This window comes from Typopeltis vanoorti, chromosome 5 (genome assembly GCF_054136105.1).
Source record: "Typopeltis vanoorti isolate ZY-2024b chromosome 5, IOZ_Tvanoo_1.0, whole genome shotgun sequence".
In the NCBI taxonomy this organism is placed as follows: Eukaryota; Metazoa; Arthropoda; class Arachnida; order Uropygi; family Thelyphonidae; genus Typopeltis; species Typopeltis vanoorti.
The window spans coordinates 63,613,365-63,636,226 of NC_143553.1; the positions used below are offsets into that span (position 1 = coordinate 63,613,365).

At 35.7% G+C, this 22,862-nt stretch overlaps 1 protein-coding gene across 1 annotated transcript in view; it reads right to left on the bottom strand.

Annotated features, from left to right (window-relative positions):
• LOC150106473 (uncharacterized) overlaps nucleotides 1–22,119 on the bottom strand; it is a 153,531-nt gene extending 131,412 nt beyond the window's left edge. The window contains exon 1 of the mRNA XM_090392465.1: nucleotides 21,875–22,119. The gene's annotated coding sequence lies outside the window, so the exon portion shown is untranslated. The remainder of the gene's footprint in view (nucleotides 1–21,874) is intronic.
• Between the last annotated feature and the right edge of the window lie 743 nt (nucleotides 22,120–22,862).

Sequence of the window (22,862 nt, forward strand, 5' to 3'; positions counted from 1 at the left end):
AGTTTCCGACGTAAGCTATACATGAGGGTTTGTGCTGATTCGGTGATGGATGGGTGCTGGTTATTTCTTCTGTGTTTTAGGTAGAAGCTGTAGATGACGGCCTTAGTGCAGATGAAGAGGAAATTGCATGTTCTGTGTCTGTTTTCTTCTGTGTGGACTAAATTCCAGTAGTGTTCTTGGCTGTGTGCGTAGTTACAGGTGCTAGAGGCAGTATTCAGGGCATAGGTGATTATCACTTTGTTTGCGGGGACAGTTTAGATATGTGTGTTCCAAGGTACCTGAAAGTCACAGAATAGACAGATCCTTTTCTCTTAGGTGAAATTTGTAGAGCTTAGAAGGAGTTGGCAAGATGTTATGCCATAGTCTCATAGTCTCCACTGTATGTCGGAATCTGGTTTGGCATACTTCGGTTTATATGGAAGATTTCACTGAAATCTGGGTGGCATGCGCAGCCTTGTAGATGAGATGGTTAAGGATGAATATACGAAGGGTGAAGTTGGATATGAGGAAGTGGTATATTTTCTTGTAGTTGGAGGGAAGAATTGGAAGTGAGGCTTCAGGTGATACAAGATGAAATATCGGCTCCGAGGAGTTTCTAGAAGGAATACGAATTCCTGAGGCGTAGCAATATCTGAATAGGTTTTTATAATAGCAGTTTGCATCTGTTGATTTAGTTTTTCAGATTTTGAGTTCTTCATTGGTCATCATCATCATCATACGTATCAAGGATTTAGGCCTAGCATGGCCTGTTCCGGCCTTAGAAGTCATCGTTGAATCGTTTAAGAGGACGTCCTGGTTTTCTTTTTCCTAATGGCTTGTACTTTAAGGCTTGTTTTGGTAATCTTTCTGTTTTCATTCTTTGAACGTGTTCCATCCATTTATGTTTATATTTTTTAATTTTTTCTATTACTGGTTCTTGGTTTAATTCTTTCATAATATCTTCGTTTCTTTTGTGATCAAATAGGGTATACTTTGCAGTTTTTCTCATAAACTTCATTTCTGCTGTTGTTAATATTTGTGTGTCTTTTTGTTTTATTGTCCAGATTTCGCTTCCATACATTAAGATCGGTAAGGCTAATGTATTGTATACTTTTAACCTGGTTTGTTTTTGAACTAGGTTTGGATTAAATATAGAGTTAATTACACCTGTTATTTTTAAATATTTTGCAATTTTTACGTTTATATCTTTTTCATTTTCATATGTGATCATACATCCTAGGTAGTTAAATGAATTCACCTGTTCTAAGATTTTGTTATCTATTACTATTTTAGTTCTTGCTGGATCTTGTCCTTTAAAGGCCATAGTTTTTGATTTTTCTGTTGATATTATCATACCATAATCTTTGGATATCTTATTTAGATTTAAAATAGCTTTCTTCATTGGTAGGCTTGTGAATGTTTTCCACTTTAGGGTCTGGGTGAGGAGGTCTCCTATGATTCTTATTCCTGCATTCCATGTAGGGAAAAGAAAGGGCTGATCAGTTGTGAGACGTTATGTTTCTGTTCGAAAATAGAAATCTGTAAGTAGAGCTGACTCTGTTGATCCTGTCAGTGTGTGATGAAGTTCTGTGTTTTTCGACCGCTGGAGAGCATCTCTGTAAAAATAAGGTAGTTTGAAGGAGATGGTGCAGAAGTGGCCATTCGGAGGATTATCGAAAGTGTAAGTCCTCTGGTGGATGATTTCGTGATGTAATCGAAGGTGGTTACATAAGAAGGTGGTTACATAAGTATGATTGCACTGAAGTGTCTTTTAGGAGGAAGATTATCCTGAAGGATCTAATCTTGTTTTCAAGGGAAATCAGGCCTTGACCTCCCTTACTGAGTGGATTGCAGAGTTCAGGGTATATAGATAGATTGATAATCGTGCAATCTACCTGTAACTCAAGTATAATTGATTGTAAACTATTACTAAAATCGTTATTATTACTAATAACACATGAATTGTTGAATTATATGACTGGCGCACTTTACAAAGTATGAGATAAATTGGAATCTGAACTGAACCACATGTGAAAAATTATAGTATTATCTCTTAAATTGTATGCAATTATATTAAATGTTATGTATTATATAAATATATTGTTTTTGCTAGATTGGCGAAGCAAGAATGCTTTTCATATTCCCGTTATCTGTAGAGGACAATGTAAGGATAGGGTGTTATTGAGCTATGATTATGGCAGGAGGGTAACAGCAATAGCCGTGCCTCAGTTAGAATTTCACTGTCTACAGCATTGCCATCCATTACCCTCCCTGGGTATCCATTTGAGTCGCCTCATACGACATGCATGGGCTGCAGTGAAGATATTCTTATCCCGGCCACCACACTTGGAATTATATCAATATGTATATTATATGTACTGTATAAATTGTATGCATAATTAAATTGTAGTAAGTATATGTATTGTAATTTATCTGACAGATATACAAATAATACTTTATTTGACATTTAAAAAGAGAGAGAGAGAGAGAGAGAGACCTCCAGGTAGTCAGAGACTCATTGAGGGAGGCCCCATACTACACGCACAGCTATCATACTTATTCTTGAATTCATTCATTCTGCTTGCACTCACAACATCCAATGGCAAACCATTCCAATCAAGAAACCAACCTATGAGAGAAAATTCTAGTCCTCATCCCTACCTTAGCAGCATTCGTTTTCGGTTTCCAAGAAGGATGCCCTCTTGTCTTTTCCCACCCTCCATAAATTGAAAAAGTCTATCAACTGAAATCCAGTATGATCCTTTTAGAAGTCATACAGGATTTACGCCACGAAGATGTTCCACTAACTTACTGATGTCTTTTACTATTAACAAAGAAATCTTTGTCAGTAGTAAAATTAAACGAAAGCCTCTGTCGATTGTATAAAATCAGTGATAGTGAGACGGCATTGCGGTCGTCTGCTGACTCCAAAGAGTCCATTTTGTGTCAATGTTTATTAGAGTTCTATTGCTCTACAAGAAACCTTTCTTGGCTTGCGTGCGGAATATAAACAGAAAGCTGGATTGCATGCTTATTACTCATTTCCGTATGAAGTCAACTCACAAACAGAAAAGTAATTAAAGTTTTTATAAGGGGCGGTCTGATACCTCTAACGGACTAAATGTGTCCGTCACGGTGCGCTATTAAAGACCTTCGTGTGCCCGAAGCGCACATTTTCAGTTTTTGTATCGCTTTACTCTCCCTAACTGCTTTGATTTATATTTAAGGGATAAACGAAACACGTTTTTTTTGGGTTTAATTTTGGACTTTTCTTTCTAGAATATTAATGTTCGTATTAAGATAGTGAGACAGATTTTAAGAGTCTCATTTAAGTGTAATTTGCTCTGAGAAGGCTTTTGCTGATTTTTTAATTGCTATATTTAAACTTACAGAAAAAGAAAAGATGAAGTTAGTAGCTGTTTAGCTAAATTAAAAATTTGCGGCCTGTGATATCACTATTTTTCTCGTCGCTTGATTTTCTTCCTGAATAATTATCTCCGCCGCAGGCAATTAACCCCTTAATTTCCGGACAGAGAGAGAGATACGATGACTTCCATTCCACCAAAAGAATTCAAATCTTTTGTTCATTCTCGAAATCGCACATTTGTTAGCATTTGATTCTAATATTGTTCCTACCAGTTCAACAATCTAAATTGTTTTCGAAATAATTAAAGTCCTCGAAATATCGTGAATTTAAATCTGAGTTTTGTGATGCATTCTTGTTGTTGTTATTGTGATTATTATTTTTATCAGTACGAAGGAAACTAGAATTCTTGATTAATTCACATTTCTTCTCAATTCTGAAATGCAGTTCTACTCAATAATAACACTACAGTTGTATTTTAATAATAATACTAAAGTATAATCATGTAATTATTTTTATGATCATTATAGTGTAAAAATTTAGAACGTTTTCTATATAATACAACTGGATCTATAATATTCTCAATTATACTTTTTAAATTTATGAAATATCAGAAATAAGAAAAAATATTTTTATAGTTATTTGATATACCTATGTAGTTTATGCATATACTGATCTTAGCTGAAACTGCCATCTATTTGAAATGTTGTTTAATAACTTCTATACATTGTTTAGTAATTTTTATACAGTAGTTTACGAGACTCACTATTGTTTAATAACTTCTATACATTGTTTAGTAAAAGTAGTTGGTTTCGTGTTTGTTACGAGAATCGCTATTGTTTAATAACTTCTATACAGTAGTTAGTTTCATGTTTGTTACAAGAATCACTACGTCATCCTTATTGAAAATCCAAATATCTCTATTTTTTACACTATTGATTTTTCGTATTTCAGCAATGATTGCATTTCGGCTAACCGTCGATAATCAGGATTTAGATAATTGAGTACATTGTATGGTTCCTTTACTGATTACAATGTTCTATGATAATTATCTTTATTTTCGTCTTTTAACTTTCCGTGCAATCATTTAAAAAAAAAAAAATTTATACTTCAGTGATTTTCTTGTCTGCTAATAATAACACTGGCAACGGTAGTTCTTAAATGATAGCCAATGAAAATATAAATTATTCTTCTTTATTACAGTGCAGCCATTTTGGCGTGCAGACATTACGCTACTAGGAAAGCATCATAAGAGAAAGAGTAATCAATAACGGGTATTAAACACCGGGCAAGACCTCATTCTGATGAATCAATAGTTTTTGCCCAAGTCAGGTATGTTTGAACACACATATTATTGATGTTTTAGTAGTTACATCATGCTGAAGAAAATTATGTAAAGAGATGAAGAGGTAGTAGATTCAGCGACGTCGTTTATTCAACAATATTGGAAAGCTAATGGAATGAATTCATTACCTTTTGTCTTTTTTTCCCAATCTGTTCTCTTATCTATGTAATCTATCATTGGAATAGTAACCCGGGAAGTGAAACGACGATATGAAAGCATGCAAGAAACGTGCTAATTCAATAGTTTTCAATAAAAGTAAAATGCTCAATTTACATTCATATATTTAATCTTTATTATTTTTTTTTCATATAAATGCAGATATTGTAGAAACACCATTTCATGGATAACATACTGCTTTCTTTTCAAGCTGAAATAGCAGTGGCTTTCTACATAAGCCAAATAAGAATTACAGTTGTCTTTTAAATATAGTATAAAAATATAGTATTATTAAATTATATTATATTTAATAGTAATATTTTATATTTAATAGTAATATTATGTATTACAGATATTATATTTAATGGTGTTATGTTATATATGTATGATTGTTAATTATAAAGTTTGAAAGAAATTAGTAACTTGAAATTCCATTAAACGAAATTTAAACTTTGTTTTCAATATATATATATATAAACAAATTTGAATTGAATTAAATATATTTAAATTAAACTTCGATGTAATTTTTTATAAACATAAAGGAAAAATTACTATTAAAATTTATTTTTAGGAAAAAATTAAGTAGAAGCTCTTACCTTAATTTAAATATAAATATTGTAAAAATACTATTTTATTTCCGACATATTTATATATAAATTACACATGAAATCAGTAACTGAACATTTGGTCGGGGATATATGAAACCAGTCCTTTTTAGGACTTCCAGGGTAACAAATGGCAGTGCTGTAACCAATGAAGTTTTAACTGAGGCTCGGCTATTGCCGTTACCCAGCCATGACTGGAGCTTTTTAGTTCAATAACACTCCATCCACACAGATTTTTAGGACTTCCAGGGTAACAAATGGCAATGCTGTAACCAATGAAGTTTTAACTGAGGCTCGGCTATTGCCGTTACCCAGCCATGACTGGAGCTTTTTAGTTCAATAACACTCCATCCACACAGATTTTCTTCATTCAGATGACGGGATAAAGAGTCAAGGACTCAGTCCATCGCCCAGTTCTTTTGAGAACTTTGAGAACTAACTGAACATTTTTGGCATAATTTGGCATAATATATTTAATTAGTAATAATGTTAATATTAATGTGTAGGTTGTTTTTTTATTTAGTTATTTATTATATTTTGAAATAAATATAAGATTAAACTGGGAATTAGTAATTGAAATGTTTCGTAATGTTATTCCATAATGAGACGTACAAATGCCGATTTATTCAGCGCAGATATTTAGATGGAAAATTTATAGTGATCAAACAATGACCACAATATAAAACTGTGGAAACTCTAGGTTATAAATATTTAATCGTCGGATTCAAAATTAGCAGTGTAGTTTTGAACTTTGTCTAATTTTCATATCTTTTCTTGGTTTCCATTAAAATGATAATTATTATTAATCTCTCTTTAACTTATGATCTGGCTACATTCATCCCACCTCACTTGAAAATTAGAGAATTAAATTGTGGTCACATTAAGCTCTTTTGCACTGAAGTCTAATTGTATCTGTGAATCCGAAATTAGTTGGGGTTAAATGATGTTACAAAATGCAATCCACTTTCATTGTCTCCCTGTCCATTAACTAAACGCATCCTTTTCACGAAAGTGCTAAAACTAAGGGCAAATGTAATTCGCGTTGTTACATTAATTATATGGCATACTTGAGTAAAATAACTTCCTCTGTGAAGCTTAGAATTTTACGATGGGTGAACCCAAAGAATGTCAGCCACGAAGTTTGTTTTCCTTGTTCTAAATTGTGCTATAAAAGGACTTGCTAACCACTTACGGTAAAGAAACACACACTTGGCCGTGAATGTGGCTTTGGTCCACAGTATATGACTCGTCAAATATTATGTCAGCACTGGAATTATTGTTTTAATTGTGAATGGAAATTCCCTTCTAATTCGAGAAAGACAATAACTCATGAGCAGCAAAATCATACCACTAATTATTTAAAAAAATATGTAAGTAAATTAGTCACTTCCAAATTTCAAGTAACAAGCCCAAAAGTGTAGCTAATATTTATTATATTAAAGTTGTACAATTTTCTTAATTTTAGATTCGAAATCTTATTTCTGATACGTTTATTTGTATTCAGGGAATCTGAATACAAATAAATCTGAATCACATAAAAGAAATCCTGTAGTAGATATGTGATGATGTTTATGACTATGACGCTAGATCTAAACCACACAAAGAAACAAAATGAAAAAAAAAAAAAAATCGAATTTTGTTTCTTCTCTTAATGTCGATGAAAAATTGATAGCTTATTCACTCTATGCAAACAATTTTTTTTTTTTTTTTTGGGGGGGGGGGGGGAAGATGGACCTAGTACTTACTCAGCGTTGGTTCCACTCAATGACGGGCTCCCCCACCACTGAGCAGAACTGCTCCTATTCCAAGGAAAATCATCCACCGACAAGGCCCTTCACGGACTACGCTGGAGAACATCCTCCCCAGAGACTCAAAATGCTCTCTCAGGGCAAACCACTCCCTAAATCTTAGCCCCCCCCCCTCACCGGGAGCAAAATTCCGGAAGAAACCTAAGAGAGTGAAACTCTGCGTCCCCATTTTAGTCGCCTCTTACGACATGCATGGGCTACAGTGGGGCTATTCTTATCCCGGCCACCACCAGGGATTATGCAAACATTTTATTTTTGGGAGATAGACTGAGTCTTTGACTCTTTATCCCTTCATCTCATTGAAGAAAATGTGTGGATGGGGTGTTTTTGAGCTAAAAGCTCTAGTGATGGCTGGGTAACGGCAATAGCCGAACCTCAGTTAAAACTTCATTGGCTACAGCATTGCCATCCGTTACCCCTCACCTCTAAGCTAAATCCCTATGCAAACAATCCTTAAAGTCCTTAAAAGGGCTAAGCAAGAATGCTTTTCATATTTCCCGTTATCTGTAGAGGACAGTGTAAGGATAAGGTGTTATTGAGCTACATAAAGCTCTGATCATGGCAGGAGGGTAACAGCAATAGCCGAGCCTCAGTTAGAACTTCATTGGCTACAGCATTGCCATCCATTACCCTCCCTGGGTACCAATTTTAGTCGCCTCGTACGACATGCATGAGCTACATTAGGGATATTCTTATCTTGGAGCTGATACCAAAGAAGAGCCCTGTATAAAAATTAGAACGATCCCTAGACCACTCAATTATGGCCGAAAGATCGTCCAACTCAGCATTGGTTCCACTCAGTGATGGGCCACCCCACCACCGAGCAGAACCGCTCATATTCCAGGGAGAAGCATCCACCGACGAGGCCCCTCACGGGCCACGCCGGAGAACACCCTCCCCAGAGACTCAAAATACTCTCTCGGGGAACTCCCCCCTAAATCTAAGCCCCCTCCCCTCACCGGGAGCAAAATTCTGGAAGAAACCTGAGAGAGCGAAACTGTGCGTCCGACACGCATGGATTTGTGGTGGAGCTATTCTTATCCCTGCCACCATATGGGGTGAATATGCAAACAATGTCATCCGTATCCGTAGGCTCATAGGCTACAGCTTGCTGAACTAGATCATTGGGATGAGTGGACGTCTTTAGGAAGAACTTTGCAGCTAAAGTTTGTAGGAAGGAGAAGATATAAGGAATATTTGTATCTCGGTGAAGTTGATGATTTCTGATGAACCATGGGGCGTTTAGGATCATTCTCAAGCATTTGTTCTGAACCCGTTGCAATTTGATAATATTTGTAGTGGAGGTGTGGCTCCAGGCTGGAGAAGCATAAGTAACTATAGGACGAATCGTCAGCTGGTATAAAAGCAGTTTGATTTTGATGTTTAGCTTGCTGCTTCTGTTTATTAGGGGGTAGATCTGAGCGATGGCTTTATATGTCTTTGTACATGTAGCCTTGATGTGTTGGTTAAAAGTTAATTTTTTGTCGAGGATGACACCTAAGTATTTTGTTTCTGTCTGCCAGGGAATTTTGCTGTTGAATAATGAGATGTCTCCTATAGGAGATATCGACCTTTTTGTGAAGAGAATAGCTGAACCTTTTAGGGGATTTAATTGCAGTGTCCATTTGGAGAACCATCTTTCTAATTTTAGAAGGTTTTCTTGAAGTTTTCTAGTAACGAAATGTGGTCAGAGAGATCTGAACAAATAATGCTGTGTCATCTGCATACAGGGCCATGATGGATGACAGTTGGGTTGTGCGGGATATCAGACATGCATACAGAGAACAGAAATGGAGCCAGTAGTGATCCGTGTATGAAGTAACTAAATCTGTCAATTTCATTGAGATACCAGCTGAGATAAATTTATGTAGCAATCCAAAATGCCATATTTTGTTAAATGTTTTGGATAGAGTCAAGGAAAACAGCTCCCGTGTATTGACGCCAGTTGTAGCTGGTAGTAATGTATTCCACTATTCTGTGGATTTGGTGAGTAGTACTGTGGTATTGCGGAAAACCGAATTGCTCTTTAGGAAGGATATATGTAGTTCATTTATTGAGGCTTAAAGACGTGCGAGGATGACCTTCTCCGCAATCTTGCCTAGGTTGGAGATGTGACTGATTGGACGATAATTTTGAGGCAGGTGAGGATCCTTGCCTGGCTTATGTACAGAAATTACATCGGCCAGTTTCCAGGTGGAAGGAAAATAGTGAAGACTTAGGATTGCATTTATAATTATGGTCACGTGCACTACTGCTTTTCGGGGCAGACGTTTGATCACCCGATTAGTAATGCCATCCGGCCCAGGAGCTTTTTTGTTCTTTAATTTTTTAATAATGTCATATATCTCAGCAGTGATGTTAGTGCAATATGGTCAGTGCTGGTGTCAGGAAGTTTGAGTGAGTGTCTGACCTTGCTGTGAATCTTATATATGTGATCAAAGTCAAGGTTTTCATACGAAGGCCTGCATTGCTCCTCCAAATTGTTTGCTATAACTTCTGCTTTGTCTACATCTGTGTGAGCAAGGCACTGGTCAGAGAATATTGGTGGAAGGGACCTGTCTTTGTTTCTGATATTTTTCAGTAGTCCCCAGATGGAGTGATCAGTAGATGAAATGGAGACTAACTTTTCTTCCCATACTTGGTCTCTATGAGCTTTGAGTGCATCACTTACTGCTCCATTTAGTCTGTTTAGAGCTGTTTTATCTTGTGATGCACACGTGTTACGGAATCTTTTCCTAGCTTTGTTTTTGTCGCTGATCAAGTTTAAGATGTCTTCAGGCAATGATCTGGCTTGCGGGCAGATTTTTAGGAGGTAGCTACCGTTATAGCAGAATTAATTTGTTGTGTGAGATTTGTAACTGCAGTTTCTACTTCTTCTTTTGTGCGTATGTGAGGAACAGGTCCAATATAATCCTTGAGTGCTGTTGACAGTTTTTCCCATGCTATGTAGGAGTGAGAAGGAAGAGACAGGTATTCTTGTTTTCCCAGCTGTAGTAAAATTGGGTTGTGATCGGATGATAGTTCATCCATAGATCTGATGCTGTATCGAAGTTTGATATCCTGCAGGATAGCTATATCCATGATGTCAGCAGTGCCAAACGTACTGAGATGAGTTGGTTCGGTGGGGCCTGCCACAACAGCGTTGCTTGATCCTAAGTAATTGGAAAGGATGCAACCATTCTTGTTGGTGGTTGTGCAATTCCACGCAGGGTGCTCGGAATTCAGATCCCCAGCAATAATGGTAGGCTCTCTGACGCATAAGATGGCATTTAGGTCAGAGTGTAGTAGAGATTTTTGGGGAAGGTTGTAAGCTGAGTAGATTTTCAGTCTGCTAGCAAAGCTGGTGACTACTTCCACGCCTGTGATCTCAAGGTTAGCGGTTGAAAGGTTGCTCACAGAATGGTGCTTAATGTAATTTTTAATGAAGATGGCAGTACTACCGCCTCTGTAGAGTAATCTATCATTTCTCTGTAGGCGATAACTCCTTATTTTAGGAATGTCTGAGGGTCTTAAATGAGTTTCACTGATTAATATAACATCTGGTTGATACCTATATGTGAAATCTCGGAGTTCCAGAATTTTGTTTTTGAGGACATTTGCATTCCATGGAACGACCTGAAGAGATGCTGGAATGAGTTTGTTACTATTCATTTATGAGAGCTGTTAGGATGACCTGTGTTTCACGAAAAAATCCTTTAGCGGAGGTTGCAGTAGGGTTTGACAGGCTGAAATCTTGTAGCATGTTTGCTAGTGAGGCTGTAATAACAGCTGTTAGATTTTTAGGTGCTATTGGTTGATTTTGTTATGGTATTGGTCTATTTATACGGGTCACATCAGCATAACCTTGTTTGCTTTTGGATGTCTCTATTTTTGGAGGTCTCCGACTGTTGCCGCTGAGTCTCCTGTTTTGATGCCTGGGCCTCTGGACTGTAGGAGGAGGGCTGATTGACTGCCTCCATTCGTCTGTTCTTTGGGTGCTGAGTACATCCTTTGTAGTTCGCAGGATGAGGGCCACTACAGTTGGCACATTTGGCAGAGGTGGTCCTCGGCTTTGTGCAGGTATTGGTTGGGTAACTGTCCCCACATTTCAAACATCTATATCCCACTCTACATAGATTCTGGGCATGGCCAAACTTCTGGCACCTGTGGCACTGCCCAGAAGATGATCTTTTACGGAGTGGTTCTGGTGTGACGATGAGTCCACAGACTGTTTTTAAGTTGTAGATATTTTTGTAAATTTTATGAATCTCTACTAGGACTAATGGCATGGGAGTCTTGTCTGCTTTGTACATTCTGCTGAACTTGATTGGCGGCAGATCCTGAGAATTAAGGTCAGCATCTATTTCTGTTGTGTCAATGTCTTCACAGACACCACGAAGGACTACTTTTAAGTTTTTTCCGGAGCTGAGCGCAAAGGTATGATACTGGATGCCTCTGTCGTCCAGTTCATTGGTCAACCTTCTATAGTCTGTCACTGTTGCTGGCTAGATCTTTATTCCTTCATCTTTGGCCTTAATGAAGCCAATGTGCAGATTGGACATTGTGGATCTTAAAGCTGCCCATGTCTGCTTTTCTCTAAGAATGATCGGAGGCACCTTTTCTTTAGGAGAAATAGCGGTCCGAACCCTTAGAATCCTGTTCCATTTCGTTGTCTTTGTGCGGTTCTTCTGTTGCTCTTCGCTTTTTGCGTGCACGCACTTCCACAGTCTGAAGGAGTAGAAGGCACCGATTCTGAATGAGCTTCTGCGACAACGTCTGTGACACTTTCCGGGGGAAACGTGTCGTAAAGTTTCACTTTTCCCGGCCAATTGTTGTTAAGTAGTTCACATAGTCTAATGAATTCTCTATATACCACATCGAATATTGTCTCATTTAGCTGTTTTCCATGAATATCAATGTGAAGTATCTAAAGTTGAAAAAAAAAAAAAAACGCTTACCGTGCAGTTGAAGCCTTACCGGCACTTATGCAGGACTCTGAATTTTTTGGATAGGAGCACCGATATATAATGGCGTGGTGTTCAGGACACATTTACAACAAATATCACCTGCCGGTCACTCGGTCGATAATTCTCTCAATCTATCCGACTCAAAATCGAGCAAACAATCCTTAAGTCCTTAATCCTTATAAGGACTGGCTTAAAGGGGCGAAGCAAGAATGCTTTTCGTCTTCCTCGTTATCTGTAGAGGGCAGTGTAGGGATAAGGTGTTATTGAGCTATTAAAGCTCTGATCATGACAGGAGGGTAACAGCAATAGCCGAGCCTCAGTTAGAACTTCATTGGCTACAGCATTGCCATGCATTACCCTCCAAGGGTATTAATCACCGCATCTCACGGTCGATTCTATTTTACATCTCCTCCTTAAGTCCTTAATCCTTATAAGGACTGGCTTAAAGGGGCGAAGCAAGAATGCTTTTCATCTTCCCCGTTATCTGTAGAGGACAGTGTAGGGATAAGGTGTTATTGAGCTATTAAAGCTCTGATCATGACAGGAGGGTAACAGCAATAGCCGAGCCTCAGTTAGAACTTCATTAGCTACAGCATTGCCATCCATTACCCTCCAAGGGTATTGGATGTTCGTATCTCCTTCCTTCCAAGTTCTTAATGCATTTGTTGCGATTACATAATCATATTCTATCTGAGAAAACAAAAGGTGTGACAATTGTTTCTTATCTGCTGATTCTTTAATACCATGTTGATTAAATAAAATAAATTACTTTTGTTTGTATATATATTAAAGAAGACATTTTTTTTAGATTTAGTTTAATATTCTTTAAAATATGTTATTCCAAAATCTATTAACAGCAATGTTATTTCTTCGGAGGAATAGGTGGAAATAACACATGATTTCTTATAAGCAGTTATCATTTTCTTTCTTCAACCAAAGGCTATCTGCAATCAAAAATCGATTAGTAGAACAATGTTTTAATGAATCTTACTCATGTAAGGTTGACGTACTTTGCTTTTTCTGGATTAACAAACATCTATATGGGATTCAAAGTTTGGAAATCGTTTGTGCTCTCCGGTCAGTCAACCAGATTTGCATTATTACAATTATTTTTTTTTAAATAATCTATTAGATTCATTCTATTAGAATAAAGAATCACAACAGTATCTTAATTCCGACAGTCAAGTATCGAGTTGCTAACAGCTTTTATTACAAACGCGATACTTAACGACAAACTCGTTTCTTTTGTTCTTCTCCTTCTCCTCAGCTGTCACATCTTTTCAATAATTTTGATGAAATTTAGAATACTTTTTTTTTAATCTACGAATCCTTTAAGGTTTGGTAATTTATATCACATTTAGTGTTATATTTCTCATTCTGGTGTTAAGGGATAAATTATGAGGAAACAGTGCTCTAGAAACCAAATGAAAAAATTTTCACGCCACTTCAGGTCTCCAGTAAACTGCCAGTTGACAATATCGCCTCTCAACTAAAGATCTTCCCAAGAAAAGACTTTCTCAAATTTCTCCAATTTCATCTACATGATAGTTTTCATACTGTATAAAGACGATGAGAATAATAAATTTATCGCTTTTTTTTTCTGTACTTAACGATCTGCTCAGAAGTGTAACACTGTCGCTACTGCTAAAATTACAACTAACAAAAAATATACTTTTTTTTTTTATTCTTTCCAACATTCAATTAATCTCTCTCAAAACAGCATCTTAGTGAACGCTTCACATTTATTCCTGGTTATCCAAGTAACATTTATAATAAGTGAGAGCTAATTTTGTTTTATATTTTAATTTTTTTTAACAAACCAATTAAGACGAGCTTATATTAATTGCTCGGGGAAAAATGGGCTTTTGTACATAATTATGCAAAGAAGATGGTTAAAACTGATTATCATTTTTTCATTTGAGACAAGAGACATGACTCATATATATGATTTTAATATTAATTTCTGGTGCGTTTGGGATATCCCAAATACTATAATGAAAATAAATCCTACTATAATGAAAAAGAAATGGCTGATTTCCCATTCAGCATGTTATTAGTAAACATTGTATCAACAGATCTTATGTTAGAAATCTTTATCAAGCTATCAATGGCTTCAAGTTCTTTACAATAACAAAATCAGAATATCTACAAACGAAATATTTGTAGATATTCAAGAAATTATACTCTTAATTTTCATAATTAAGAATTTAATTTATCAACATAATTTTATAGCAATATCTCACATCCAATATTATAAAACCTGAGATATCTTAGGGTAGATGGTGCCTTATTTCATGTAATATACATCTGTTATATTATCTCTAGATTGATCCCAAATCTTCTTTCTTTTTCTCCTTCTTGCTTAGAAAAAGAAAATATTCTTCTTCTAAGCAAGCAATTTTCTTTCGTATTTTATTTTTTCTTCATCTCTTGCAGTGAGATGAAGAAATTCCCTTCTCTCTCAGATATTTGCCTTACCTAGTAGGCTAAACACACACAAGTAAGATAATGATAAACTACGTTTGTATATATTTGCCAAGAAAATCTTATGAACAGAAGCTTAAGTTATTGTGATATGATGCTGGAACAGCCAGTTTGGAAGACATCGAAATGTCTATTGGAGAGGAGAAGAAAGGAACTTCTAATGAAATTAACAAGAATGATAAAGATGGATCTAAGCCTTCTGGAACTCCAACTACTGATAATCTCAGAAGACGACACTTCCGCTTTACTGATTTCCATAAAATAGGAACACGGAATGTAAGAAGCATGTATCAAGGAAAATTGGAACTCGCAAAGAAAGAAATGAGAACTCGAATTAAGATTTTAGGAATCGGTGAACTGAGATGAACAGGAACAGATCGCTTTGATGCCGATGATTTCACGATGTATTACTTTGGACATGAAACCTTCGGAGAAATTCAGTAGCATTCAGAACAGAAGACAGAAAATAGATACATTTTGGGTTACAATCCAGTGTAAGACAGAATAATCCTAATCACAATAAAGGCATTTCCAGTGAATGTTACATTCATACAGGTGTAAGCACCCACTACAGATTCAAGTGAAGATGAGGTCGAAAAATTTTACAGCATCATGCAACAAGCAGTATACAATATTCATAAAACAGATTTTCTCTTTGATATTAGATGATTGGAATGCAAAATGGGAGAAAAAAGAAGAATGAGGCATCACTGGAAAATTTGGTTTAGGACTGAGGAATAAGGCAGGGGAAAAAGAATGTTTGAGTTTTGTATCGAGAACAGTTGCTTAATCGCAAACACTTGTTTTCAACAACATGAAAGAAGATTGGACACATAGACTTCACCTAATAGTGAATACAGAAATCAGATAGATTATATTATTGCCAGAAGAATGCGGAGAAGTGCTGTACAAGCAGCAAAAACACCCTGGTGAAGAGTGTGGGACAGATCATATATTATTGATAGCTGAAGTTAAATTGAAATTAAGATCTAAGAAGAAACAAAAAGTCAGTATCAGATTTGATTTAAATCCTATAAATAAAGCACTTAAAGCAGAAGTAGGAAAGAATTTAAAACGTTTGGAGAGGACAGGAAGAGAATTAGAAGAACAGTGGGAAGGGAAAAAATGTACAGTGTTAGAAGAAGCAAAGAAGACTCTAAGTAAAGCAACAAGAAAGAAAGAACGATTGCAAATGACTGTCAGAAGAAGCTATTCAAATAGCGAGGAAAGAGGAAAATAAAACTTAAGAGAAACAAAAACAAAGAAAGGGGTAGACAACGGAGTGCATATTTCCAGAGACAGGCAAAGAAAGATAAGGAAAAAAACATCTTAACAAAAGGTGCGAGGAAATTGAAGAGAGCAATATTACGGGTTGAACAAAAGATCTGTGTAGAAAGATAAATGAAGTTACAGGAAAGTTTATTACTAGATTAGGAGTTGTAAAAAGTAATTCTGGAAAATGAATGATGGAAGAAGAAGAAGCAGTGGAAAAAAATGGAAAGACTATGTAGAGGATTTGTACAAGAAAGATAATAATATTGAAGGAGAATTTCAAAGGAGAGAATTTGAGGAACCCATGATAAGGAAAAGCGAAGTGATGTCAGCAATGGAACCTATCCTGAAGTTGATGGAGTGTCAGTGGAATTATGGAGAGCAGCTGGGGATGAAGCAGTGAATATATTACTGAAATTTGTCAACAGATTTGTAAGAAAACATACTGGCATAGTGACTGCAAAACATCAATATTCATCCAAATTCCTAAAAAATCAAATCCCAGAGATTGAGAGAATTATAGATCCATCGCTTTAATTTCACTTGCAAGTTATACTGAAAGTGATCCAACAAAGGCTGGAGCTATGTGAATAGAAAAATGCCACAAGAACAGGCAGGCTTTAGGAGAGGTAGAAGAACTAGAGACCAGATAGCAAACATGAGATCGATTATGGAAAGAACAAAAGAATTTCAGTAATTGTTGTTCTGTTTTATTAATTATAAGAAAGATTTTGATTGCGTGGATCACAACTGACTTTGGATTGCAATGAGAACAATGGGAATAGCTGAGCATCTAATTATCTTGATAAGAGAGCTGTATGACAACCAAGAAGCTTCAGTAAAACAGACTTTGGAAAAACAGTGCAGTGTTCGAGTGGAAAAAGGGGTGCGGCAGGGTTGTATGCTGGTGCCCCATCTTTTTAATGTTTACAGTGAATATATTATGAGAATGGCTAACTTAACAAGAATCCCAACTGGAATTACGATTAGTGGCAGAAAAATATATAATTTAAGCTACGCAGATTATACAAGCCCCATAGCAGAAACTAAAGAAGATCTGGAGAGGAGAGTAAGAAAACTGGTCTCAATTTAAACATCAGCAAAACAAAAGTGATTGCTTGATTCAATAGAGGGAAATTAAACAGAGATCGTTTCAAGTTATGATTTACTGGGGTACAGATTAAGAAATGATGGTAAATGTGAAGCTGAAATTACAAGAAGGATAGTCATAAGAATAAAGGTATGTTAAACCTGACAAAAATTATTAATGATGCAGATGTGAATAACTCCCTCCACAAAACTTATAATTGTTAAAGTAATGATATTTCTCGTGATGTATGGATGTGAAAGCTGGATTATTAGGAAGAAAAACAGAACGCGAATGGATTCATTTGGATTATGGGCATGGAGGAGACTATTAAGAATCACATGGATTGCAAGAATGACCAATAAGAAGGTTTCAGAGAGCATAAAGATAGAATGTTCCTTGGAGTCGATGATCACTAATTTAATGTACTTTGGACATATACGAGCAAATGAATCATTGGAAAATGCGGTTATGTTAAGGGAGGTTGAAGGCGTGAGAAGGAGAGGAAGACCGAAAAAGAATTTGATGGACAACATTAAGGAAGTTACCCACTTGATGCAATTGCTGAAAGAAAGGTCAAGAGGGCGAGTGGGATGAATAGTCTTTGTTCACAAGATCATCAAGACTCGAAAACGACTGGATTGTACATACCAACCCCAAACGTTTCATAGAATGATCAGCAGCAATTCCTTAAAGAGCATAAATAGAATCGCTGCGGTGAATTTCTCATTCCAACTGTACACTAGTATGACTATCAGTGATACCGATGATTTTTATAAAACTTCGATTTTCTTCTTTCGGTAGTAATTAAGTGGCTACAATCAAATTATCACTTACTGCACAAATTTATTCGCATAACACATCAATACGAATTCATTCATTATGTTAATTGAAAAGTATGCATCATTCTCCCAACATGCCGAGAAAGGCGTATTTCTGCCATTCGCCTCCTAATCAAGTTGATTAGCTCTGAATGTCACAGATTGCTTTGCAGTGATAACCAATTTATTAAATAAAAAAATGTTGCGAAACAGCATTATATAATTATTTTGTAAGGAGAGAGAGAGAGAGATAGAAAGAGATTTAATCTTTCAGAAATGCATCCATTACAGATATTATGGTGATATTTTAGATGTGAACATATCATTTTGTGAGTTGGGTTGATACTGAGCTGAAGATTTACTGTTGGAAAATGTCTGAACTTGTGCTCAAATATATTTATTATTATTAGATCAGGATCATATGAATAACGAGCAAACCCATACACTCGTTTTTACAGTAAATTGTGCATAAACTCATGTTCGCTTAGGTGCGTGCTACTGCGTGGAATAATAATAATTTAATTTATCCATAGCGCATCATAACTATTAATGATGAGCTATGGATAACTTCACTAGTATTAATAAAATATGAAACTGTATACTTATATTATTGTAAACAATTATAAAATATATGATTAGAGAACAATACATTCGAATCACTACAGAATCTGCAGAACTTTTAGGATTTTTCAAGTATGAGTGTTAGCCAACCTCGTACTCATTCGAAGAGTTGAAAGACTCGCAAAGAAGGCATGCCGGCCGGAGAACACATTCAGCAGACATGCATTATATACTGGTCTTATAATCTTCTTTGCTTAGGTGGTAATGCTAACCAACTTAATCCTCATGGAAACTCGTTTGTTTTGTATTCTCGAAATGTAGACTAACCTGCCCGAGAACTCGAATGATAGAATATGAGATTAAAGAAACGGGATTAGCCTCTCTCTCTCTCTCTCTCTCTCTCTCTCTCTCTCTCTCCACCTCCTCTTCTAAGAATAATAATTAGCTTTAGACAATTCTAAATTGTATGACTTCAACATGCCAGCATACTTTGTCCAGGTAAATAGTTTGGATCTCCGTGATCCAAACAATGGACAACATATTTGAGTAAGGTCCAACTGTTTATTATTTGTAGGTAGTTAATAATCTTCATTTTTAGCTATGAGATCACCACTGTGAGACCCTTTACTTATACAAACTTTTTTGCTCTCTTGAGCTTCTATGGGGAAGGGAGGGTTCGACTGACGTGTCAAATGTTTTTTTTTTTTGTTTTGTTTTTTTTGTAAATGAATCCAATTATTTTCAGGAATCAGAAACAACCAAAAAGAAACATTTCAAAAAATCCAATAACTTCACTAGTGGTCTAAAAATGACATGGGTCAATAAACAAATAAATAAAATACACCTTTCATTAACCCTCCTAAAAGTTTGCTCCACAAAATTCGAAAAAAAAAAAGCAGAATTTAATTATTATAGTTACTGCTATCAATAATGCTATTTACTTTTTTTATTTATATAAACAATTATGTAATATATTAATATTAATAGCAATAACAGCATTTTACTTCAAACTGTTTTTACTCAGAATCGTATCATGTTCTTTGTCGATCTATTCGGATATCATCTGTTATTGATCAGGTCATCCTGACTTAAGAAAGAAACTTACGATTTTTGTTCTACATTTTGTTAACTTGAAATAGCTGTTTAATCATGTTTTATTTTTCTATGTGGCAACACTTGGATTATTAACGGATATTACAAAAATACGTCAAATACCAAATTTGCTTTGATTATTTATAGAATAATATTTTGTAATAAAATAAAGGGTATATATATAAAACAACAAAACTTAAAAGAAAATTTATTTTTATTTTTATTAATTTTAAAAATAAAAGAAAGTTTATTTTTAATAATTTTATTAAAAATAAACAATAAAATTCGATGTATAAGTTAAGGGATATTATATCCCATATTGTTTCTTAACCGAATAAGAAACTCAAAAGAGTTTCATGCCGAATATAAAAATTATATAAAGTTCGGCGATTCCAAGCGTAAGCAAATACCTGGATAGCAGCAACTGACCCTTAAGGTAGTGCAAGCTGAGGCAACTCATAGCAAAGGTGGAGCAAGTTCCGATCACTATTCTTGATATTTACCCATAATGTGAACTTAGCTCCTAGGAGCTGTATTACTGTTCAACATTATGAGAGAAGGTCACTACCCAGACTGGTTTCAACCTTATGTATAGGTGAAGCGGGCTCTAAAAATAAGACGATCCCGAAAGATCGCCCAACTCAGCGTTGTTCCACTTGATGACAGACTCACCCCGTCACCGAGAAGAACTTCTCAACATTGGCTCTACCCAGTGGCAGGCTCACCCCACCACCAAGCAGAGCCATAATCTCAGCGGTGGCCCCACTCAGAGACAGGCAAAAACCTACCTCCAAGTGGAGTCTCTCAAAGACTGATCCGCCCCGCACCGGTTTCCACCCTCATTGAGGTCTCATCAGTGAGTAGGTAGATCTAATTAATACCAAGTTTGTAGCGAACAGAACTTACATCCCTTCTATGAGAATTGCCAGGTGGTGTCCTAATAAACTATTAAATATATGAAGAGCCAAAGGCTTCAATTCGGCGACATATAACTTGTATAAGTTAAGGGAATTTAATAATTTAAAATAAAATTCGATTTGTAATTGGATTTATAGATTTATTTTATAAGAAATATTTATATTTTTGAATACATTTTTTAATTTAATTCTCCGAAGGATAGAATTCATATATTTTGATGCTAATTTTAATTGTTTCCCCATGCTTAATTAATATAGCAAAAGCTATCATTTAATTGTATGATATCATATCATGCAATTAACAAGTCCAGGATCAATTTTATAAAATGAGAATGAGAGAAGAAAAAAAAAAAGAAAGAAAAAGAGAATGAATACGTCGCAGATTAAAAAGAGTACCAAATCTATCAACTATATTACAATCTTATCATTTTGTCTTAAACTGTCGTTCATAATACAATAATCTTTTTTAACGAGTAGTTGGAATATCGAGATTATCCTTTCTCATTCCTGAACACACACACACGCTTTCACAAATAATTATACTATTAATTTTCACAGCTTATCTCGATAAAACACATTCAAGAGTTATCTAACTCACCTGCAGTTCAATTATTAAAATGTTATAATTTAGATTCAGAAGATAATATTTGTATTGGGAACGATAAGAAGAAAAGTTCATGTTGTTCCTTCGAACTACCTGATTTTCGATAGCTTAAAGTAGATACCGGTTCAGTGATAATACTGCACTGATCTATTCACAGGTGGCGCCTCGCATATTTATTAAGTAGGAAATTATAAACAATGAGAGTTAAATTTCTCTAGTTTGTTCTAAATAAATTTAATAATTTTAATTCATTCGATGTAATAGATGATAATATTATATATATATATATATATATATATATATATATATATATATATATATATAAACGCAGAATTTGAATTAAATTTACATCATGATTTAGCAAAAATAGTATTGTTCTAGATATATACATATATAAGTGATTTATAAATAATTTAATTTTTGCATCGATTACATATATATTACTATGAGGCAACACATCGTTATTAAGAAACATATGTTGCTCTTAATATTCAAAACATATTTCAATCTAAAGATTAACTAAATACTTATTTTTGCTGAACTTATTGACAAAATTATTTGTACAAATATAACTTTTAAACTAGACACCATTCCTATTTTATCATAAACTTATTAGAATATTTGCTATCGGAGATTTAAATGAATTTTGCATAAAGAGTTGGATGTGTTTGTTGTTCGCTGAAAGTTCTTTTAAAACTGATGAAAACAAGGAAAAGATGAAAACTTGGCTGCGTACGACAATGAACAATTTCTCCTCTACTCCGAAACAATCTCACCTCTACTTTCCGAAGTCTAAGGAAGAATGAGAAAGAAGAAATAAAGAAAATTCTTACCTGTCAGAAAGTAACATCCAATACAGATCCCTTCTTCATAAGCTCCGTCATAGATCTGGCGAGTACGGAAATCTCTGTTCTGTGTTCCTCAATCCGATTCTGTGTTGCGTCGGACACAATTCTCGATACACGAACTTACAGTCGCTTGGCTCGCGTAGCAACACTGCTTGGGCACACCGAAGCTGAGGTACGGTCGGCAGCACGCATGGTTACTTGTCTGTTGCCAGCACCCCACGCTGCTACCGAACAACTGTCTGCCTTCCTCTGAGGGCGTTCTCTGAAGCGCGTGCCGCTTCGCCGTTCCGTCCACAGGAAGCGGAGCTATACCACTGTCAACAGCGAGTGTGAGAGGGTATCTCGCCAACTTCGTGAGTTCCGAAATAGAGGAGACTTGATGGGGGGAAGGGGGGGGAGTAAAACTAGTGCAGACAGGTGAGGAAGAGAGAAAGAGAGAGGAAAAAAACCATACAGCTGCTTAGGGCGGTTACAGAGCACGCTAATGTGTGTGGTCACCGTATTAAGGTCCGCAATTTGGGCAGACTTAAAAAAAAGTATTCTGATTGGTCGTATTAGAAGGACGTTGATTCTACACAAAAGGATAAGTCGTCTAGAAGTATACCATTAAATGATAATACGGAAAGTAGAGGGAAGACGAAAAGGGTCTGCTAGTGAACAAATTGCACATTTTAATCACGGATGAAGGAACTTGAAGAGTTCGGAGAATTGGAAGGTGGTATGGACGGTTACTGAACGCAGCTGTGTAGACAGTCATTCACTACGTAATAACAGACGTGGCCTAATAAATGAAATAGAGAAATGGGATATTGGGCGTTAGCTGTTTGGATACGTCACCCTAAAAAACTATATAAAAAAGTCCATTCTTCATCCAGATATCCGATTGTTCATGTGAAATAAATATTAGCATAACTGAGATTGAAGTGGTGCCTTCAGTGGAATTCAGAAAGCAATTTTAGTAGTTTGAGGAGAT